The sequence below is a fragment of the Clavelina lepadiformis genome, chromosome 7 (genome assembly GCF_947623445.1).
Source record: "Clavelina lepadiformis chromosome 7, kaClaLepa1.1, whole genome shotgun sequence".
NCBI lineage: Eukaryota > Metazoa > Chordata > Ascidiacea > Aplousobranchia > Clavelinidae > Clavelina > Clavelina lepadiformis.
In genome coordinates this window covers 20,354,620-20,378,074 of record NC_135246.1, presented here as the reverse complement: position 1 = coordinate 20,378,074, position 23,455 = coordinate 20,354,620, and the positions used below count along the sequence as shown (strand labels likewise).

General features: G+C 38.6%; 3 non-coding genes across 3 annotated transcripts; all 3 read right to left on the bottom strand.

Annotated features, from left to right (window-relative positions):
* Positions 1 to 22,542: 22,542 nt before the first annotated feature.
* Positions 22,543 to 22,624, bottom strand: Trnas-uga (transfer RNA serine (anticodon UGA)). The gene has a single exon. It is a non-coding gene; the product is annotated as a tRNA-Ser (tRNA).
* A 76-nt stretch (positions 22,625 to 22,700) lies between these two features.
* On the bottom strand, positions 22,701 to 22,782 carry Trnac-aca (transfer RNA cysteine (anticodon ACA)). The gene has a single exon. It is a non-coding gene; the product is annotated as a tRNA-Cys (tRNA).
* Positions 22,783 to 23,005: 223 nt separating this feature from the next.
* Positions 23,006 to 23,087, bottom strand: Trnac-aca (transfer RNA cysteine (anticodon ACA)). The gene has a single exon. It is a non-coding gene; the product is annotated as a tRNA-Cys (tRNA).
* Positions 23,088 to 23,455: the final 368 nt, after the last annotated feature.

Sequence of the window (23,455 nt, the reverse complement as noted above, 5' to 3'; positions counted from 1 at the left end):
TGGCAAAATGACTCCATTCAATTGGGGGGGTCAGGGTTAGGGGTGAAATTGATTTTAAAATTGAGGGTTAGCATCGTAGGAAATGGTGTCGGGACAAGTTCTCCATGTTGGAATTGTACTCTTCGATCTAATATAAATACAATACCGGTTTCCGAATCTTCAGGGGTAGAACTTAATGACCGGTCGCATCTGGCAAAATGTCTCCATTTAATTGATGGGTGAGGGTTAGGGGTGAAAGCTCCTTAAAATTGAGGGTTAGCATCGAAGGAAATGGTGTCTGGACAAGTTCTCTATGGTGGAATTGTTTTCTACAATATAAATTAAATACAATACCGGTTTCCGAATCCTCAGGGGTAGAACTTAATGACCGGTCGCATCTGGCAAAATGACTTCAATTAATTGATGGGTTAGGGTTAGTGGTGAAAGCGCGCCTTAAACTTGAGGTTTAGCACCGTAGGAATGTGCGTATGGAAAAGTTGTTCATCGTGGAGCTGTTCTCTACGATCTAAAATAAATGAAGTAACGGTTTCTAAAATTATAGTGTTAGAACCTAATGTCCGTTTGCATCTGGCAAAATGACTCCATTTAATTGAGGGGTTAGGGTTAGGGGTGAAACGTCAGCCTACCAATAAAATTCAACAAATTTTCTGCTCCACCACCCCATCCCTGGTGGTTTAACGTAGCCATTTGACAATTAGGTAGTAATTTGTTAATTCTCACTGACAAAAAATTGCATAACTTACAAATGTCTACGAAGTTACAAATAGTAAAATGTATCTGACAATGTGCACGGGTAGCCATTTATCAAAAAGTATGGTCTCTGGCAAATTGCTACGAATTTTGCAGCCAATTGTAAAATACAAGTAGCCATTTGGCAGACCCTAATTATCAAATGACTACACAAGCTTAGAAATTTGGCTGGGCAATTCACAAATGGCTACATAATTGACAAAGTGCTACCGTAGCAGATTGTTATTTGTCAAAAGATGTGGTCTTTAACAAATTGCTACGAATTTTGTAGCCAATTGTGAAATACAAGTTGCCATTTGACAAGCCCTAATTATCAAATGACTACACAAGCTTAGAAATTTGGCTGGGCAATTCACAAATGGCAAATTGACTCCATTTAATTGATAGGTTAGGGGTGAAAGCGCTTCGAAATTGAGTGTTAGTATCGTAGGAGATGGTGTCTGGACAAGTTCTCCATGGTGGAATTGTACTCTACGATATAAGATAAATACAATACCGGTTTCCGAATCTTCAGGGGTAGAACTTAATGACCGGTCGCATCTGGCAAAATGACTCCATTTAATTGATGGGTGAGGGTTAGGGGTGAAAGCGCGCCTTAAACTTGAGGTTTAGCACCGTAGGAATGTGCGTATAGAAAAGTTGTTCATCGTGGAGCTGTTCTCTACGATCTAAAATAAATGCAATAACAGTTTCTAAAATTATAGTGTTAGAACCTAATGTCCGTTTGCATCTGGCAATTTGACTCCATTTAATTGAGGGGTTAGGGTTAGGGGTGAAATCGCTTTTAAAATTTGAGGGTTAGCATCGTAGGAAATGGTATCTGGACAAGTCCTCTATGGTGGAATTGTTCTCTACCAAATAAATTAAATACAATTCCGGTTTCCAAATCTTCAGCGTTTGGACTTAATGACCGGTCGCATCTGGCAAAATGACTGCATTTATATGAGGGTTAGGGTTAGGGGAGAAAGCGCCCTTAAAATTGAGGCTTAGTATCGTAGGAAATGGTGTCTGGACAAGTTCTCCATGGTGGAATTGTACTCTACGATGTAATATAAATACAATAACGGTTTCCAAATATTCGGGGTTAAGACTTAATGACCCGTCGCAACTGGCAAAATGACTCCATTTAATTGAGGGGATAGGGTTAGTGGTGAAATCGCTTTTAAAATTGAGGGCTAGCATCGTAGGAAATGGTGTCTGGACAAGTTCTCTATGGTGGAATTGTTCTCTACCCAATAAATTAAATACAATACCGGTTTCCAAACATTCAGGGTTAAGACTTAATGACAGGTCGAATCTGGCAAAATGACTCCATTTAATTGAGAGGTTAGGGTTAGGGAAGAAAGTGCCCTTAAAATTGAGGGTTAGCATCGTAGGAAATGGTGTCTGGAAAAGTTCTCTATGGTGGAGCTGTTCTCTACCATATATATTAAATACAATACCGGTTTCCAAATATTCAGGGTTAGGACTTAATGACCGGTCGAATCTGGAAAAATGACTCCATTTAATTGAGGGGTTAGGGTTAGGGGTGAAATCGCCCTTAAATTTGAGGGTTAGCATCGTAGGAAATGGTGTCGGGACAAGTTCTCTATGGTGGAATTGTTCTCTACCATATAAATTAAATACAATACCGGTTTCCAAATATTCAGGGTAAGGACTTAATGACCGGTCGCATCTGGCAAAATGACTCCATTTAATTGGGGGGTCAGGGTTAGGGGTGAAATCGCTTTTAAAATTGGGGGTTAGAAACGTAGGAGATGGTGTCTGGACAAGTTCTCCATGGTGGAATTGTACTCTACGATATAATATAAATACAATACCGGTTTCCGAATCTTCAGTGGTAGAACTTAATGACCGGTCGCATCTGGCAAAATGACTCCATTTAATTGAGTGGTTAGGGTTAGGGGTGAAAGCGCGCCTTAAACTTGAGGTTTAGCACCGTAGGAATGCTCGTATGGAAAAGTTGTTCATCGTGGAGCTGTTCTCTACGATCTAAAATAAATGAAGTAACGGTTTTTAAAATTATAGTGTTAGAACCTAATGTCCGTTTGCATCTGGCAAAATGACTTCATTTAATTGAGGGGTTAGGGTTAGGGGTGAAATCGCTTTTAAATTTTGAGGGTTAGCATCGTAGGAAATGGTGTCTGGACAAGTTCTCTATGGTGGAATTGTTCTCTACCAAATAAATTAAATACAATACCGGTTTCCAAATCTTCAGGGTAACGACTTAATGACCGGTCGCATCTGGCAAAATGACTCCATTTAAATGAGGGGTTAGGGTTAGGGGTGAAAGCGCCCATAAAATTGAGGCTTAGTATCGTAGGAAATGGTGTCTGCACAATTTCTCCATGGTGGAATTGTACTTTACGATATAATATAAATACAATAACGGTTTCCAAATATTCGGGGTAAGGACTTAATGACCCGTCGCAACTGGCAAAATGACTCCATTTAATTGAGGGGTTAGGGTTAGGGGTGAAATCTCTTTTAAAATTGAGGGTTAGCATCGTAGGTAATGGTGTCTGGACAAGTTCTCTATGGTGGAATTGTTCTCTACCCAATAAATTAAATACAATACCGGTTTCCAAACATTCAGGGTTAAGACTTAATGACAGGTCGAATCTGGCAAAATGACTCCATTTAATTGAGAGGTTAGGGTTAGGGAAGATAGCGCCCTTAAAATTGAGGGTTAGCATCGTAGGAAATGGTGTCTGGAAAAGTTCTCCATGGTGGAATTGTACTCTATGATCTAATATAAATACAATACCGGTTATCGAATCTTCAGTGGTAGAACTTAATGACCGGTCGCATCTGGCAAAATGTCTCCATTTAATTGATGGGTGAGGGTTAGGGTGACAGCCCCTTAAAATTGAGGGTTAGCATCGTAGGAAATGGTGTCTGGACAAGTTCTCTATGGTGGAATTGTTTTCTACAATATAAATTAAATACAATACCGGTTTCCGAATCTTCAGGGGTAGAACTTAATGACCGGTCGCATCTGGCAAAATGACTCCATTTAATTGATGGGTGAGGGTTAGGGGTGAAAGCGCGCCTTAAACTTGAGGTTTAGCACCGTAGGATTGTGCGTATATAAAAGTTGTTCATCGTGGAGCTGTTCTCTACGATCTAAAATAAATGCAATAACAGTTTCTAAAATTATAGTGTTAGAACCTAATGTCCGTTTGCATCTGGCAATTTGACTCCATTTAATTGAGGGGTTAGGGTTAGGGGTGAAATCGCTTTTAAAATTTGAGGGTTAGCATCGTAGGAAATGGTATCTGGACAAGTCCTCTATGGTGGAATTGTTTTCTACAATATAAATTAAATACAATACCGGTTTCCGAATCTTCAGGGGTAGAACTTAATGACCGGTCGCATCTGGCAAAATGACTGCATTTAAATGAGGGTTAGGGTTAGGGGTGAAAGCGCCCTTAAAATTGAGGCTTAGTATCGTAGGAAATGGTGTCTGGACAAGTTCTCTATGGTGGAATTGTTTTCTACAATATAAATTAAATACAATACCGGTTTCCGAATCTTCAGGGGTAGAACTTAATGACCGGTCGCATCTGGCAAAATGACTCCATTTAATTGATGGGTGAGGGTTAGGGTGACAGCCCCTTAAAATTGAGGGTTAGCATCGTAGGAAATGGTGTCTGGACAAGTTCTCTATGGTGGAATTGTTTTCTACAATATAAATTAAATACAATACCGGTTTCCGAATCTTCAGGGTAACGACTTAATGACCGGTCGCATCAGGCAAAATGACTCCATTTAAATGAGGGGTTAGGGTTAGGGGTGAAAGCGCCCATAAAATTGAGGCTTAGTATCGTAGGAAATGGTGTCTGCACAATTTCTCCATGGTGGAATTGTACTTTACGATATAATATAAATACAATAACGGTTTCCAAATATTCGGGGTAAGGACTTAATGACCCGTCGCAACTGGCAAAATGACTCCATTTAAGTGAGGGGTTAGGGTTAGGGGTGAAATCTCTTTTAAAATTGAGGGTTAGCATCGTAGGTAATGGTGTCTGGACAAGTTCTCTATGGTGGAATTGTTTTCTACCCAATAAATTAAATACAATACCGGTTTCCAAACATTCAGGGTTAAGACTTAATGACAGGTCGAATCTGGCAAAATGACTCCATTTAATTGAGAGGTTAGGGTTAGGGAAGATAGCGCCCTTAAAATTGAGGGTTAGCATCGTAGGAAATGGTGTCTGGAAAAGTTCTCTATTGTGGAGCTGTTCTCTACCATATAAATTAAATACAATACCGGTTTCCAAATATTCAGGGTTAGGACTTAATGACCAGTCGAATCTGGCAAAATAACTCCATTTAATTGAGGGGATAGGGTTAGGGGTGAAAGCGCGCCTTAAACTTGAGGTTTAGCACCGTAGGATTGTGCGTATATAAAAGTTGTTCATCGTGGAGCTGTTCTCTACGATCTAAAATAAATTCAATAACAGTTTCTAAAATTATAGTGTTAGAACCTAATGTCCGTTTGCATCTGGCAATTTGACTCCATTTAATTGAGGGGTTAGGGTTAGGGGTGAAATCGCTTGTAAAATTTGAGGGTTAGCATCGTAGGAAATGGTATCTGGACAAGTCCTCTATGGTGGAATTGTTCTCTACCAAATAAATTAAATACAATACCGGTTTCCAAATCTTCAGGGTAACGACTTAATGACCGGTCGCATCAGGCAAAATGACTCCATTTAAATGAGGGGTTAGGGTTAGGGGTGAAAGCGCCCATAAAATTGAGGCTTAGTATCGTAGGAAATGGTGTCTGCACAATTTCTCCATGGTGGAATTGTACTTTACGATATAATATAAATACAATAACGGTTTCCAAATATTCGGGGTAAGGACTTAATGACCCGTCGCAACTGGCAAAATGACTCCATTTAATTGAGGGGTTAGGGTTAGGGGTGAAATCTCTTTTAAAATTGAGGGTTAGCATCGTAGGTAATGGTGTCTGGACAAGTTCTCTATGGTGGAATTGTTCTCTACCCAATAAATTAAATACAATACCGGTTTCCAAACATTCAGGGTTAAGACTTAATGACAGGTCGAATCTGGCAAAATGACTCCATTTAATTGAGAGGTTAGGGTTAGGGAAGATAGCGCCCTTAAAATTGAGGGTTAGCATCGTAGGAAATGGTGTCTGGAAAAGTTCTCTATGGTGGAGCTGTTCTCTACCATATAAATTAAATACAATACCGGTTTCCAAATATTCAGGGTTAGGACTTAATGACCAGTCGAATCTGGCAAAATAACTCCATTTAATTGAGGGGATAGGGTTAGGGGTGAAATCGCCCTTAAATTTGAGGGTTAGCATCGTAGGAAATGGTGTCGGGAGAAGTTCTCTATGGTGGAATTGTTCTCTACAATCTAATATAAATACAATACCGGTTTCCGAATCTTCAGGGGTAGAACCTAATGACCTGTCGCATCTGGCAAAATGTCTCCATTTAATTGATGGGTGAGGGTTAGGGGTGACAGCGCCTTAAAATTGAGGGTTAGTATCGTAGGAAATGGTGTCTGGACAAGTTCTCTATGGTGGAATTGTTTTCTACAATATAAAATAAATACAATACCGGTTTCCGAATCTTCAGGGGTAGAACTTAATGACCGCTCGCATCTGGCAAAATGACTCCATTTAATTGATGGGTGAGGGTTAGGGTTAGGGGTGAAAGCGCGCCTTTAACTTGAACTTTAGCACCGTAGGAATGTACGTATGGAAAAGTTGTTCATTGTGGAGCTGTTCTCTACGATCTAAAATAAATGCATTAACAGTTTCTAAAATTATAGTGTTAGAACCTAATTTCCGTTTGCATCTGGCAATATGACTCCATTTAATTGAGGGGTTAGGGTTAGGGGTGAAATCGTTTTTAAAATTGAGGGTTAGCATCGTAGGAAATGGTGTCTGGACAAGTTCTCTATGGTGGAATTGTTTTCTACAATATAAATTAAATACAATACCGGTTTCCGAATCTTCAGGGGTAGAACTTAATGAACGGTCGCATCTGGCAAAATGACTCCATTTAATTGATGGGTGAGGGTTAGGGGTGAAAGCGCGCCTTAAACTTGAGGTTTAGCACCGTAGGAATGTGCGTATGGAAAAGTTGTTCATCGTGGAGCTGTTCTTTACGATCTAAAATAAATGCAATAACAATTTCTAAAATTATAGTGTTAGAACCTAATGTCCGTTTGCATCTGGCAATTTGACTCCATTTAATTGAGGGGTTAGGGTTAGGGGTGAAATCGCTTTTAAAATTTGAGGGTTAGCATCGTAGGAAATGGTATCTGGACAAGTTCTCTATGGTGGAATTGTTCTCTACCAAATAAATTAAATACAATACCGGTTTCCAAATCTTCAGGGTAAGGACTTAATGACCGGTCGCATCTGGCAAAATGACTGCATTTAAATGAGGGGTTAGGGTTAGGGGTGAAAGCGCCCTTAAAATTGAGGCTTAGTATCGTAGGAAATGGTGTCTGGACAAGTTCTCCATGGTGGAATTGTACTCTACGATATAATATAATATAAATACAATACCGGTTTCCAAATCTTCGGGGTTAGGACTTAATGACCGGTCGAATATGTCAAAATGACTCCATTTAATTGAGAGGTTAGGGTTAGGGGTGAAATCGCTTTTAAAATTGAGGGTTAGCATCGTAGGAAATGGTGTCTCGACAATTTCTACATGGTGGAATTGTTCTCTACCCAATAAATTAAATACAATACTGGTTTCCAAATATTCAGGGTTAGGACTTAATGACCGGTCGCATCTGGAAAAATGACTCCATTTAATTGAGGGGTTAGGGTTATGGGTGAAAGCCCCTTAAAATTGAGGGTTAGCATCGAAGGAAATGGTGTCTGGACAATTTCTCTATGGTGGAATTGTTTTCTACAATATAAATTAAATACAATACCGGTTTCCGAATCTTCAGGGGTAGAACTTAATGACCGGTCGCATCTGGCAAAATGACTTCATTTAATTGATGGGTTAGGGTTAGGGGTGAAAGCGCGCCTTAAACTTGTGGTTTAGCACCGTAGGAATGTGCGTATGGAAAAGTTGTTCATCGTGGAGCTTTTCCCTACGATCTAAAATAAATGCAATAACAGTTTCTAAAATTATAATGTTAGAACCTAATGTCCGTTTGCATCTGGCAATATGACTCCATTTAATTGAGGGGTTAGGGTTAGGGGTGAAATCGCCCTTAAAATTTGAGGGTTAGCATCGTAGGAAATGGTATTTGGACAATTCTCTATGCTGTAATTGTACTCTACGATATAAGATAAATACAATACCAGTTTCCAAATCTTCGGGGTTAGGACTTAATAACCGGTCGCATCTGGCAAAATGACTCCATTTAATTGAGTGGTTAAGGTTAGGGGAGAAAGCCCCTTAAAGCTGAGGGATAGCATCGTAGGAAATGGTGTCTGGACAAGTTCTCCATGGTGGAATTGTACTCTACGATCTAATATAAATACAATACCGGTTATCGAATCTTCAGGGGTAGAACTTAATGACCGGTCGCATCTGGCAAAATGTCTCCATTTAATTGATGGGTGAGGGTTAGGGGTGACAGCCTCTTAAAATTGAGAGTTAGCATCGTAAGAAATGGTGTCTGGACAAGTTCTTTATGGTGGAATTGTTTTCTACAATATAATTTAAATACAATACCGGTTTCCGAATCTTCAGGGGTAGAACTTAATGACCGGTCGCATCTGGCAAAATGACTCCATTTAATTGATGGGTGAGGGTTAGGGGTGAAAGCGCGCCTTAAACTTGAGGTTTAGCACCGTAGGAATGTGCGTATGGAAAAGTTGTTCATCGTGGAGCTGTTCTCTACGATCTAAAATAAATGCAATAACAGTTTCTAAAATTATAATGTTAGAACCTAATGTCCGTTTGCATCTGGTAATTTGACTCCATTTAATTGAGAGGTTAGGGTTAGGGGTGAAATCGCTTTTAAAATTTGAGGGTTAGCATCGTAGGAAATGGTATCTGGACAAGTTCTATATGGTGGAATTGTTCTCTACCAAATAAAATAAATACAATACCGGTTTCCAAATCTTCAGGGTAAGGACTTAATGACCGGTCGCATCTGGCAAAATGACTGCATTTAAATGAGTGGTTAGGGTTAGGGGTGAAACGCCCTTAAAATTGAGGCTTAGTATCGTAGGAAATGGTGTCTGGACAAGTTCTCCATGGTGGAATTGTACTCTACGATCTAATATAAATACAATACCGGTTTCCAAATCTTCGGGGTTAGGACTTAATGACCGGTCGAATATGTCAAAATGACTCCATTTAATTGAGTGGTTAGGGTTAGGGGTGAAATCGCTTTTAAAATTGAGGGTTAGCATCGTAGGAAATGGTGTCTCGACAATTTCTACATGGTGGAATTGTTCTCTACCCAATAAATTAAATACAATACTGGTTTCCAAATATTCAGGGTTAGGACTTAATGACCGGTCGAATCTGGCAAAATGACTCCATTTAATTGAAGGGTTAGGGTTAGGGGTGAAAGCGCCCTTAAAGTTGAGGGTTAGCATCGTAGGAAATGGTGTCTGGACAAGTTCTCTATGGTGGAATTGTTCTCTACCATATAAATTTAATACAATACCGGTTTCCAAATATTCAGGGTTAGGACTTAATGACCGGTCGAATCTGGCAAAATGACTCCATTTAATTGAGTGGTTAGGGTTAGGGGAGAAAGCCCCTTAAAGCTGAGGGTTAGCATCGTAGGAAAAGGTGTCTGGACAAGTTCTCCATGGTGGAATTGTACTCTACGATCTAATATAAATACAATACCGGTTATCGAATCTTCAGGGGTAGAACTTAATGACCGGTCGCATCTGGCAAAATGTCTCCATTTAATTGATGGTTGAGGGTTAGGGGTAACAGCCTCTTAAAATTGAGAGTTAGCATCGTAGGAAATGGTGTCTGGACAAGTTCTCTATGGTGGAATTGTTTTCTACAATATAAATTAAATACAATACCGGTTTCCAAATATTCAGGGTTAGGAGTTAATGACCGGTCGAATCTGGCAAAATGACTCCATTTAATTGAGGGGTTAGGGTTAGGGGTGAAATCGCTTTTAAAATTGAGGGTTAGCATCGTAGGAAATGGTGTCTCGACAATTTCTACATGGTGGAATTGTTCTCTACACAATAAATTAAATACAATACTGGTTTCCAAATATTCAGGGTTAGGACTTAATGACCGGTCGCATCTGGAAAAATGACTCCATTTAATTGAGGGGTTAGGGTTATGGGTGAAAGCCCCTTAAAATTGAGGGTTAGCATCGAAGGAAATGGTGTCTGGACAAGTTCTCTATGGTGGAATTGTGTTTTACAATATAAATTAAATACAATACCGGTTTCCGAATCTTCAGGGGTAGAACTTAATGACCGGTCGCATCTGGCAAAATGACTTCATTTAATTGATGGGTTAGGGTTAGGGGTGAAAGCGCGCCTTAAACTTGAGGTTTAGCACCGTAGGAATGTGCGTATGGAAAAGTTGTTCATCGTGGAGCTGTTCCCTACGATCTAAAATAAATGCAATAACAGTTTCTAAAATTATAATGTTAGAACCTAATGTCCGTTTGCATCTGGCAATATGACTCCATTTAATTGAGGGGTTAGGGTTAGGGGTGAAAGTGCCCTTAAAATTTGAGGGTTAGCATCGTAGGAAATGGTATTTGGACAAGTTCTCTATGCTGGAATTGTACTCTACGATATAAGATAAATACAATACCATTTTCCAAATCTTCGGGGTTAGGACTTAATAACCGGTCGCATCTGGCAAAATGACTCCATTTAATTGAGTGGTTAGGGTTAGGGGAGAAAGCCCCTTAAAGCTGAGGGTTAGCATCGTAGGAAATGGTGTCTGGACAAGTTCTCCATGGTGGAATTGTACTCTACGATCTAATATAAATACAATACCGGTTATCGAATCTTCAGGGGTAGAACTTAATGACCGGTCGCATCTGGCAAAATGTCTCCATTTAATTGATGGTTGAGGGTTAGGGGTGACAGCCTCTTAAAATTGAGAGTTAGCATCGTAGGAAATGGTGTCTGGACAAGTTCTCTATGGTGGAATTGTTTTCTACAATATAAATTAAATACAATACCGGTTTCCGAATCTTCAGGGGTAGAATTTAATGACCGGTCGCATCTGGCAAAATGACTCCATTTAATTGATGGGTGAGGGTTAGGGGTGAAAGCGCGCCTTAAACTTGAGGTTTAGCACCGTAGGAATGTGCGTATGGAAAAGTTGTTCATCGTGGAGCTGTTCTCTACGATCTAAAATAAATGCAATAACAGTTTCTAAAATTATAATGTTAGAACCTAATGTCCGTTTGCATCTGGTAATTTGACTCCATTTAATTGAGAGGTTAGGGTTAGGGGTGAAATCGCTTTTAAAATTTGAGGGTTAGCATCGTAGGAAATGGTATCTGGACAAGTTCTCTATGGTGGAATTGTTCTCTACCAGATAAATTAAATACAATACCGGTTTCCAAATCTTCAGGGTAAGGACTTAATGACAGGTCGCATCTGGCAAAATGACTGCATTTAAATGAGGGGTTAGGGTTAGGGGTGAAAGCGCCCTTAAAATTGAGGCTTAGTATCGTAGGAAATGGTGTCTGGACAAGTTCTCCATGGTGGAATTGTACTCTACGATATAATATAAATACAATACCGGTTTCCAAATCTTCGGGGTTAGGACTTAATGACCGGTCGAATATGTCAAAATGACTCCATTTAATTGAGTGGTTAGGGTTAGGGGTGAAATCGCTTTTAAAATTGAGGGTTAGCATCGTAGGAAATGGTGTCTCGACAATTTCTACATGGTGGAATTGTTCTCTACCCAATAAATTAAATACAATACCGGTTTCCAAATATTTAGGTTTAGGACTTAATAACCGGTCGCATCTGGCAAAATGACTCCATTTAATTGAGTGGTTAGGGTTAGGGGAGAAAGCCCCCTAAAGTTGAGGGTTAGCATCGTAGGAAATGGTGTCTTGACAAGTTCTCCATGGTGGAATTGTACTCTACGATCTAAAATAAATGCAATACCGGTTTCCGAATCTTCAGGGGTAGAACTTAATGACCGGTCGCATCTGGCAAAATGACTCCATTTAATTAAGGGGTTAGGGTTAGGGGTGAAAGCGCGCCTTTAACTTGAATTTTAGCACCGTAGGAATGTACGTATGGAAAAGTTGTTCATTGTGGAGCTGTTCTCTACGATCTAAAATAAATGCATTAACAGTTTCTAAAATTATAGTGTTAGAACCTAATTTCCGTTTGCATCTGGCAATATGACTCCATTTAATTGAGGGGTTAGGGTTAGGGGTGAAAGTGCCCTTAAAATTGAGGGTTAGCATCGTAGGAAATGGTGTCTGGACAAGTTCTCTATGGTGGAATTGTTCTCTACCAAATAAATTAAATACAATACCGGATTCCAAATATTCAGGGTTAGGACTTAATAACCGGTCGAATCTGTCAAAATGACTCCATTTAATTGAGTGGTTAGGGTTAGGGGTGAAATCGTTTTTAAAATTGAGGGTTAGCATCGTAGGAAATGGTGTCTGGACAAGTTCTCTATGGTGGAATTGTTCTCTACCATATAAATTAAATACAATACCGGTTTCCAAATATTCAGGGTTAGGACTTAATAACCGGTCGCATCTGGCAAAATGACTCCATTTAATTGATGGGTTAGGGTTAGGGGAGAAATCGATTTTAAAAATGAGGGTTAGAAGCGTAGGAAATGGTGTCTGGACAAGTTCTCCATGGTGGAATTGTACTCTACGATATAATATAAATACAATACGGGTTTCCGAATCTTCAGGGGTAGAACTTAATGACCGGTCGCATCTGGCAAAATGTCTCCATTTAATTTATGGGTGAGGGTTAGGGGTGAAAGCGCGCCTTAAACTTGAGATTTAGAACCGTAGGAATGCGCGAATGGAAAAGTTGTTCATCGTGGAGCTGTTCTCTACGATCTAAATAAATGAAGTAACGGTTTCTAAATTTATAATGTTAGAACCTAATGTCCGTTTGCATCTGGCAAAATGACTCCATTTAATTGAGGGGTTAGGGTTAGGGGTGAAACGTCAGCCTACCAATAAAATTCAACAAATTTTCTGCTCCACCACCCCATCCCTGGTGGTTTAACGTAGCCATTTGACAATTAGGTAGTAATTTGTTAATTCTCACTGACAAAAAATTGCATAACTTACAAATGTCTACGGAGTTACAAATTGTAAAATGTATCTGACAATGTGCACGGGTAGCCATTTGTCAAAAAGTATGGTCTCTGGCAAATTGCTACGAATTTTGCAGCCAATTGTAAAATACAAGTAGCCATTTGGCAGACCCTAATTATCAAATGACTACACAAGCTTAGAAATTTGGCTGGGCAATTCACAAATGGTTACATAATTGACAAAGTGTTACCGTAGCAGATTGTTATTTGTCAAAAGGTATGGTCTCTAACAAATGGCTACGAATTTTGTAGCCAATTGTGAAATACAAGTAACCATTTGGCAAATGCTAATTATCAAATGACTACACAATCTTAGAAACTTGGCTGGGCAATTAAAAAATGGCTACAGAATTGACAAAGTGGTACCGTAGCAGATTGTCATTTGTCAAAAGGTGTGGTCTTTAACAAATTGCTACGAATTTTGTAGCCAATTGTGAAATACAAATTGCCATTTGACAAGCCCTAATTATCAAATGACTACACAAGCTTAGAAATTTGGCTGGGCAATTCACAAATGGCAAAATGACTCCATTTAATATTACTCATTTACGCACTAATAAAATGACTAACTATTCTCTTTCGTTCTCTACTCAACGTCAGCTGGTTTTCCGCACAGTGGGGGCGCGGTGTAACAAGAAAAATTTCTAGAAATGTGTCAATGCGTAATAAATGAATTGCAGCTGCGTTATACTGCAGTAATTGGCACTGATCGCATAAAACGCACAAAAGTTATAGCTTCAGGGTAGTTGTATTGTAGAGTATTTCGATACCAAACCATTCAACAAATATTGTATATAGCTGTGTCATGGAAGCGTCTTTATTTTTTTCTTCATTTACTTTAGTGAGCAATTCACTTTATCTGCTAAACTTTTCTGCAGCATTCTGTTCTACAAGATGGACGTAATTGTACAGAAGTAAAAGCGACTATGAAGCTGCCACGGCACGGTTAAAACGAACGAAGTACTGTTTATTGTTTCATAACCTAGTGATAGGAATTGCGAACCTCTGTCCGAATTAAGCGGATAATTATCCAAATTAACGGGTGTTTTTTACGTTCAATTTTTACTTTTGTTCCGTTCCCGAGCATTTTGGCCGAATAAAGCTGTTTTCCGGGTTATCCGGTTTCCGAATTAAGCGGATTCGTGTAAAAACATAAAATAGGATAAAATATACTTCTAATCAACGTTATTTGCGACATCAGCCATGCTACAAGTTTTTGCTTTTTATAAAAATCCTAGACTTGTTGGTTATGCTAACCTAACACTTATAGCACAATTGTATTTCTATTCATGTTTTAGACTTAGTGCTCTGCCACTTTTTTCTGCCTACGGATCGCTGTGAGCATGTTCTTTGTTCCACCATACGTCCTACTTTTAGTTCTGTGAACCTTACGGCAAAAATGAACGAAATTCTTATACGCATTATTCAATCATTAATTATATATTATCTATTCTTTATTTATCTTTCGTTTTTCATTTTATTTGCATCAAAAAAACGAAATAGATCTAACAAAATTAGCAGCAACGATTACTGAATATACTTCTATTTGACACATAATAATTAATCAAAAACGTTAAAATTTTCAACCATGCAGTTGAGTAAAGTATATAGCCTGTGCTTTTCCGCACCCTTTTCTAGGTTTGCAGTCGTTATCCTCTTTAAACGGTTCGCATGCGTCGTCCCAAGGTTAATTTTGGTCATTATGTTTGTCTGTACAGACAGACACCAGAGAATGGAAAACACTTCCAACAAAGTATATACAGTCGAATCCGGTTAATTGTGCTACACTTGTTTTGCCCTGTATCTTTTACGTTTGTCCCTTGCGGCCGATTGCGCGTTTCCATGGTTAATTAAGCACATGTGTCTTTTTATCGACGTGTGTCCGACAAGTAGTTGACAGTTTTGTAGTGGTGGTCCTGAGATGAGCTGTGTGAAGACAAACTTAACTTAACTGCTTTTAAATAAAACATATGCCTGGAATTCTAAGAGTGAGATAAGCAAAACATAACAATTGCATAGTCAATTTTCCAAGCCTTTTTATGCGATTAAACGAATTATGCGTTTATGAGAAAGTGCAAATTCCACTAATTTTCTTACTTGACGTGCGACGCTGGTCACGTGTAAAGACGTCAACACGCAAAACACTAACTTTTATTGTGTGTAGCGATCATTCATTCATTCAAGCACGCAAAAGATGAAAACATGCTTTCTTGCATTTGTGTTTTTAAGCGCACAAATGTGGCCATGTCCGCCCCTTCAAACTGTAGTCGTTGGCGAATTGTATGAAGTGCATGCAGAACTTCTTTATTTTTTTGGTGTTGTCACAGCGATTGCGTCAGCAGAGCTTTCTTTATTATTGTCGTCTTTTTCAACTTGTTTGTTTCGTAAACTTCTTCACATATTACGGCATCATCTTAACGCAACGCTTAGCCTTAAATGAAACTAAAACAGTGCAAATGTTAATGTCTGTGTATTGACAGCCACGTGTTAATGCTTAAATTGAGAATGGTTGGTTTCATTGATTCGTAACAAAGCGCAGTACAAGTCACAAAGCTTACGCATTGCGTGTGCGCTGCCAGAACGAAAAATTAAAATTGTCTTCGAAGCAGTGCAAAAGTTAAGTTTCGTTCTAAGCCAATTTCAACCTGGTTTATAAGAAAGTTTAACAAACTGCAATTATTGAACTCAATGTAGGATGAAGTACAATACATTTGTGAACTTCATTTTGTCGAAGTTTTACTCAGATGAAGTAAAACACTAAAAATTCAACAATTTAGTTTCGTTACAACTCTGATATATTCCGGCATTGAACCATTAGGCCGTAAATTTGCAAAAAACTATTAATGGACTCCCCTATTCTCCCCCTTTATTCCATTGGCTTCATAGTCTTGCATGATAATTTTCCTAATCTCTGATCATAACAGAATATGAAACCATTAATATAGCTTTAGTCATTCATGATTGAAACTTAATGGTTAAAACATTTAAAGTTAGAAAAAATATATAATGCAATGCTTTTGAGCAGGTTTGGTCAATTTTTTTTCTAAACTTCCAGTGAAATTCTCTGAAAATATTTAGAGCAGAGGTAACTAAGCTCTTAAAATTGCGAGCCGCAGAGTTAAAAGATTAATTAGTAGCAGTCTTTTAATAAAACGCATCACGAGTAAATGTGTTCAATACAAGTTTTTGTTACTCAATAAATTTGAGCTAACTGTTACTGATAACTGATAAGGCACATTACGCATAAGTGTATTAAATTAAGACAAAACTAAAGCTTTTGTCTTTGTTACAAAGTCGTGAGAAAACATGCTGGTTGTAGATAAACTCATCATTTGTTTAAAAATCACTGAATACCACGAATTAGAACCCATTTTAATAGGTCCGCTCAGTTGTATGTGGGATGACGTCAGTAGCAGAGTTGAAATTTTAGTGAAATTTTACGACGCCCACCCACTTCTTACCAGCTCATTTCGTTCAAGGACGCGCCGGATGTGACGATTTTATTTCGAGAACGAAACGTCGCATGTTCTCTTACAGAAATCGCGTGCTGGTGCACTTTATTACTTAATTTAAGCAATCTCCCCGTAATAGCTCTTTTCCCACGACCTCAAGGAGCAGCGAAGTTATCCCTGGGCGCGAAAACGATCGCTCGCGTGTTTGGTGGGAAAATTCGACATAAATCTGGAAACGCGCGAAGGGTAAACCTTCGCGGACCCATAATGCAGCCGTTGCCGATTCGGATGTTTCCATTGATTCTGTAGCTTCGCGTCCATTCTGGAAACAGTATAAAGGTAACTATTGACTTGTTACTTTCCAACTGCGCTGAGGTCGTGAGGTCGTCACACGTCGCCAACTCCATTGTGCGGCATGACAGACCACGTGCGGCATCACGCATGACAGACCACAATGAAGTTACAAAGAAGACGCGAATATTGCAGTTATATTGACCGGGGAAGGCGTGATTGGCCACGGTCGCAGTACGTGGAACAGTTGCACTTTCAAAACGGAGAAACTCGAAATTTTTTTTCAGTTTGAAAACTTGTCTTGGCTGAGTTAGTTGTGAGTTAGTTAGTTAATTTATGCCCCACTCTAAGTTTTCTCTTCAATTAACCTTATCCTAACCAGACTCGAGTTTACTAAAATTTACTAAAAAACTAGGCTAAAAAACTAGGACCCCGTACACACACTTTCAATCGTAAATTACTAGAAAACTATGCGTCGTAAACTGATCGGATTTTTACAGGTTAGTAGAAAAATCAATTAGCTTCCTGTGTACATCATAATTGTAATACTAAAGAAAGTGCATTTCGTGTAAATTAAGTATTTCTTCAAGTGATACATTTCTAGAAGTTTTTCTTTGTTACGCCGCCTTCCCGCTATGCTTAATTGCCTGTAAAATCAGCTGACTTCGAGAAGAGAACACATCCATAGCAAAAAAAAAAGTTTGCTTGGCGGCGGGAACTCCATAAATAGCATTTTTAAGTTGCTAAATTTTTTTTGTTTTAGATCATACGTGTCAAACTCCCGGCCCGCGGGCCACATCCGGCCCGCTTTACATTAAAACTTGGCCCACAATGCTATTTTATACATAGAACTATTTCTGGCCCGCGAGATCATTGTATAGTAAAACTTACTTTTTTCAAGCAAGAAACAAGATTATAACAAATCGTAAAATACAGCAGCACAGCAGTTGCCCCACAATACGACAGAATAAATCGATTTATTCCAACGCTTGTAATCTGGGCTGCTTTTTTCTTTATTGTTTGTTAATTCGTTAATGCTTTTGCAAAGAGAAAAATGAAACATACCGATGTAAGAGAAGAATAATCAAAAATAGCCCAGTCAAAAATCGTCAAAAACATCAAAAATTTGGTGTTGTTTCGCTGCCTGTTCCAACTCATGTTTCTTGTCACGAAATGTTCAATCAAGTTTTATCCTTGACCGGCCCGCGGCGTTAAATAAGTTTTGAGTTTTGGCCTCTGGTGCGATTGAGTTTGACACCCCTGTTTTAGATTGTTTTCAGTAAACTGATTTAAGTTAATCTTAAAATGCGGAAAGTGTTGAAATTTTTTGATTAGAATGTTTGATGTGAAAGACTGTCTTTGTAACTTACACAACCCCTTGGAAGACTTTTTTCTCGTATCGAAGTGAGTGAAAAAGTCCATTTACAAGACAAGACTATGCCTGAAACGTAAGGAATATACAAATTTATTATTAATATTTTTTTTATTATCAAATCGGCCGTCGTTGTTCACCTCTCGAGCGATGATTACTGAGCTAGACGGTGTGCTTGTTTGGATTGACACAAACATTTTTATTTATTTTTTGGAAGGTCGTAATTTTACCTTAAGAGTGGAAAACTTACCTCTTTACAATGCAATTGTATCGGGCAAACAAACACATTTGTCGCCGCGTCAATATTGACATTTGCTTTATATATCGCAATATAACCCAAAACTGATCCTACTTTCTACGCAGGACAATCAAGCAGCAGATTTCTTGTCCAGAGCTATCACACCAGTAATATCGCGCATCCTGGTACTCGCGCCTCAATCAAGCTCATTGAGGAACGTTTTCTTGACAATACAGCAAAGCAGAAACACCCGTTAACTATGTTACAAATTAACCATTTTCGACAATGGTGTAAAATAAATGTCAATTACAGCCTGGTCGTTTTCAAGCGATCAACTTTTTAAACTATAAATTCAGAAAGCATAGATGAAATATTGGTTTCGACGAGACATATTGGCTTTTCACTGTGTGCTTTACCCTTGTTCTATTTAGGCAACATATGTTTGTGACACATTAGCCTGTGATCGACTGTGTTCAGTGTTAGGCAAGAAGTAACTATTACCAAATATATCTCGCATCGTATACGGGTATCAAATTGCCAAAAAGTATGGTATCTGGAAAATGGCTACGCATTTTGTAGCCATTTCCAGATTAACTTGCAAATCACTACTCCAAATTAGAAATTTAACTGGACAACTCGCAAAAGGCTATTGTATTGCACAGCGTTTAACTTTTGCAATTTTTAATTTTGTGGATAGTAAAGAAACAAATTGCAATAATTTTGATTAAAAAAGTGTTTTAGGTAAAGAACCGCAAGATGAAGCCAGACAAGTCTATTTTTTGAATTTCGATTCATCTGCGTCAAGTGGTGAAAGCGTTTTATTGCAGTAAAATATTGTGTTTACTGTTTCAAATTCGTAACGCGTAAAAAGGCTGTGTGTTAGTGATTGTTGGTAGGCCCAACGTCGAATCGTGTAAGATTGTAGTTAGCGCGCCAACCTAGGTCCGACGAAGATTTTATGTTGCAATTTGATACCCATATACGTTGCGAGATACATTTGGTAATTGTTACTTCGTGCAATTTGATACCCGTATAAGTTGCGAGATACATTTGGTAATTGTTACTTCGTGCAATTTGATACCCGTATAAGTTGCAAGATACATTTGGTAATTGTTACTTCGTGCAATTTGATACCCGTATACGTTGCGAGATACATTTGGTAATTGTTACTTCGTGCAATTTGATACCCGTATACGTTGCGAGATACATTTGGTACTAGTTACTTCGTGCAAATTAATACCCGTATAAGTTGCGAGATACATTTGGTAATTGTTACTTCGTGCAATTTGATACCCGTATACGTTGCGAGATACATTTGGTAATTGTTACTTCGTGCAATTTGATACCCGTATACGTTGCGAGATACATTTGGTAATTGTTACTTCGTGCAATTTGATACCCGTATAAGTTGCGAGATACATTTGGTAATTGTTACTTCGTGCAATTTGATACCCGTATACGTTGCGAGATACGTTTGGTACTAATTACTTCGTGCAAATTAATGCCCGTATAAGTTGCGAGATACATTTGGTAATTGTTACTTCGTGCAATTTGATACCCGTATAAGTTGCGAGATACATTTGGTATTTGTTACTTCGTGCAAATTGATACCCGTATACGTTGCGAGATACATTTGGTAATTGTTACTTCGTGCAATTTGATACCCGTATACGTTGCGAGATACATTTGGTAATTGTTACTTCGTGCAATTTGATACCCGTATAAGTTGCGAGATACATTTGGTAATTGTTACTTCGTGCAATTTGATACCCGTATACGTTGCGAGATACATTTGGTAATTGTTACTTCGTGCAATTTGATACCCGTATACGTTGCGAGATACATTTGGTAATTGTTACTTCGTGCAATTTGATACCCGTATACGTTGCGAGATACATTTGGTACTAGTTACTTCGTGCAAATTAATACCCGTATAAGTTGCGAGATACATTTGGTAATTGTTACTTCGTACAATTTGATACCCGTATAGATTGCTAGATACATTTGGTACTAGTTACTTCGTGCAAATTAATACCCGTATAAGTTGCGAGATACATTTGGTAATTGTTACTTCGTGCCATTTGATACCCGTAAAAGTTGCGAGATACATTTGATAATTGTTACTTCGTGCAATTTGATACCCGTATAAGTTGCGAGATTCATTTGGTAATTTTTACATCGTGCAACTTAATACCAGTATACGTTGCGAGATACATTTGGTAATTGTTACTTCGTGCAATTTGATACCCGTATAAGTTGCGAGATACATTTGGTAATTGTTACTTCGTGCAATTTGATACCCGTATAAGTTGCAAGATACATTTGGTAATTGTTACTTCGTGCAATTTGATACCCGTATAGGTTGCGAGATACATTTGGTAATTGTTACTTCGTGCAATTTGATACCCGTATAAGTTGCGAGATACATTTGGTAATTTTTACATCGTGCAACTTAAAACCAGTATACGTTGCGAAATACATTTGGTAATTGTTACTTCGTGCAATTTGATACCCGTATACGTTGCGAGATACATTTAGTACTAGTTATTTCGTGCATATTTGCAGCCATGCGAATTATAACTTACAAAACTTCCGTTTTACCCGTGCGAATTATACAAATACGCACGAAGTAACTATTACCAAATGTATATCGCAACGTTGCGGGTATTAAATTGCACGAAGTAACAATTACCAAATGTATCTCGCAACGTAGACGGGTATCAAATTGCACGAAGTAAAAATTACCAAATGTATCTTGCATCGTATACGGGTATCAAATTGCCAAAAAGTATGTTATGTGGAAAATGGCTACGCATTTTGTAGCCATTTCCAGATTAACTTGCAAATCACTACTCCAAATTAGAAATTTAACTGAGCAACTCGAGATAGGCTATTGTATTGCACAGCGTTTAACTTTTGCAATTTTAATTTTGTGGATAGTAAAGAAACATATTGCAATAATTTTGATTAAAAAAGTGTTTTAGGTAAAGAACCGTAAGATGAAGCCAGACAAGTCTTTTTTTTGAATTTCGATTCACCTGCGTCAAGTGGTGAAAGCGTTTTATTGCAGTAAAATATTGTGTTTGCTGTTTCAAATTTGTGAAAATTTATCTTTTTCTCAAACGCGTAAAAACGCTGTGTGTTAGTGATTGTTTGTAGGCCCAGCGTCGAATCGTGTAAGATTGTAGTTAGCGCGCCAACCTAGGTCCGACGAATATTTTTTGTTGCAATTTGATATCCGTATACGTCGCGAGATACATTTGGTAATTGTTACTTCGTGCAATTTGATACCCGTATAAGTTGTGAGATACATTTGGTAATTATTACTACATTACGTGAAATTTGATACCGGTATATGTTGCGAGATACATTTGGTATTTTTTACTTCGTGCAATTTGATACCCGTATACGTTGCGAGATACATTTGGTAATAGTTACTTCGTGCATATTTGTACCCGTGCGAATTATAACTTACAAAACTTACGTTTGTACCCGTGGGAATTATACAAATATGCACGAAGTAACTATTACCAATTGATTTGCATTTTGATACCCGTATACGTTGCGAGATACATTTGGTAATTGTTACTTCGTGCAATTTGATACCCGTATAAGTTGCAAGATACATTTGGTAATGTTTATATCGTGCAACTTAATACCCGTATACGTTGCGAGATACATTTGGTAATTGTTACTTCGTGCATATTTGTACCCGTGCGAATTATAACTTACAAAAATTACGAACGCAATGCGAATGAAATTAATGTTTTGCTTTGGTACCTCAAGACACTTAGATATATTATTAGATATAACAAATATTATTATTATATAAAAGAAATCTATGGCTATACTTTGCTGTTTCTGCAGATTATACGTAGAAATTATACATCGAAAAACTAAACCTTGATATTAGGTAATTTAGTGCAGATAATGTTTGTAGTCGTGCGTAGTCGTGCGTAGTCGTGCGTAGTCGTGCGTAGTCGTGCGTAGTCGTGCGTAGTCGTGCGTAGTCGTGCGTAGTCGTGCGTAGTCGTGCGTAGTTGAGCGTAGTCGAGCGTACGCGAGCAAAGCCGAGTTGAGCATTGTCGAGCGTACGCGGGCAAAGGCACTGGCACTTTTCTCAATATACATGTGAATTTGCAAAATTAATATCTCCGTTGTCGGCAGGATTCGAACCTACGCGGGCAAGGCCCAACAGATTTCAAGTCTATCGCCTTAACCACTCGGCCACAACAACTGTGCTTAATGTGCAATGCAATTAGATATAATGCTACTTTCCGCGAATCACTTATGGAAGCATGATTTCAATTCCGCGTTATCGGCAGGTTTCGAACCTACGCGGGCCGAGCCCAACAAATTTGTAATCTGTCGTCTCAACCACTCGGCCACGACAACTGTGCTTAATGTTCAATGCAAATAGTTAAAATCGCATTGAACATGAAAACATGATTTCAATTCCGCATTGTCGGCTAGATTCGAACATACGCGGGCACAGCCTAGAAGATTTCGAATCTGTCGCCTTAACCACTCGGACACGACAACTGTGCTTAATGTTCAATGCAAATGGATCAAATGGCTTTTTTTGCAAATCACTTATGGAAGCATGATTTCAATTCCGCGTTGTCGGCAGGATTCGAACATACGCGGGCAGAGCCCAACAGATTTGTAGTCAATCGCCTTAAACACTCGGCCACGACAACTGTGCTTAATGTGAAATGCAAATGGAGCAAATGGCATTTTTCGCAAATCACTTATGGAAACCTGATTTCAATTCCGCGTTGTCGGCAGGATTCGAACATACGCGGGCAGAGCACAACAGATTTGTAGTCTGTCGCCTTAACCACTCAGCCAAGAAAACTATGCTTAATGATCTATGAATAGACGAAATGATTAAAGTGGCACTTTTCTCAATATACATGTGAATTTGCAAAATTAATATCTCCGTTGTCGGCAGGATTCGGACCTACGCGGGCAAGGCGCAACAGATTTGAAGTCTATCGCCTTAACCACTCGGCCACAACAACTGTGCTTAATGTGCAATGCAATTAGATAAAATGGTACTTTCCGC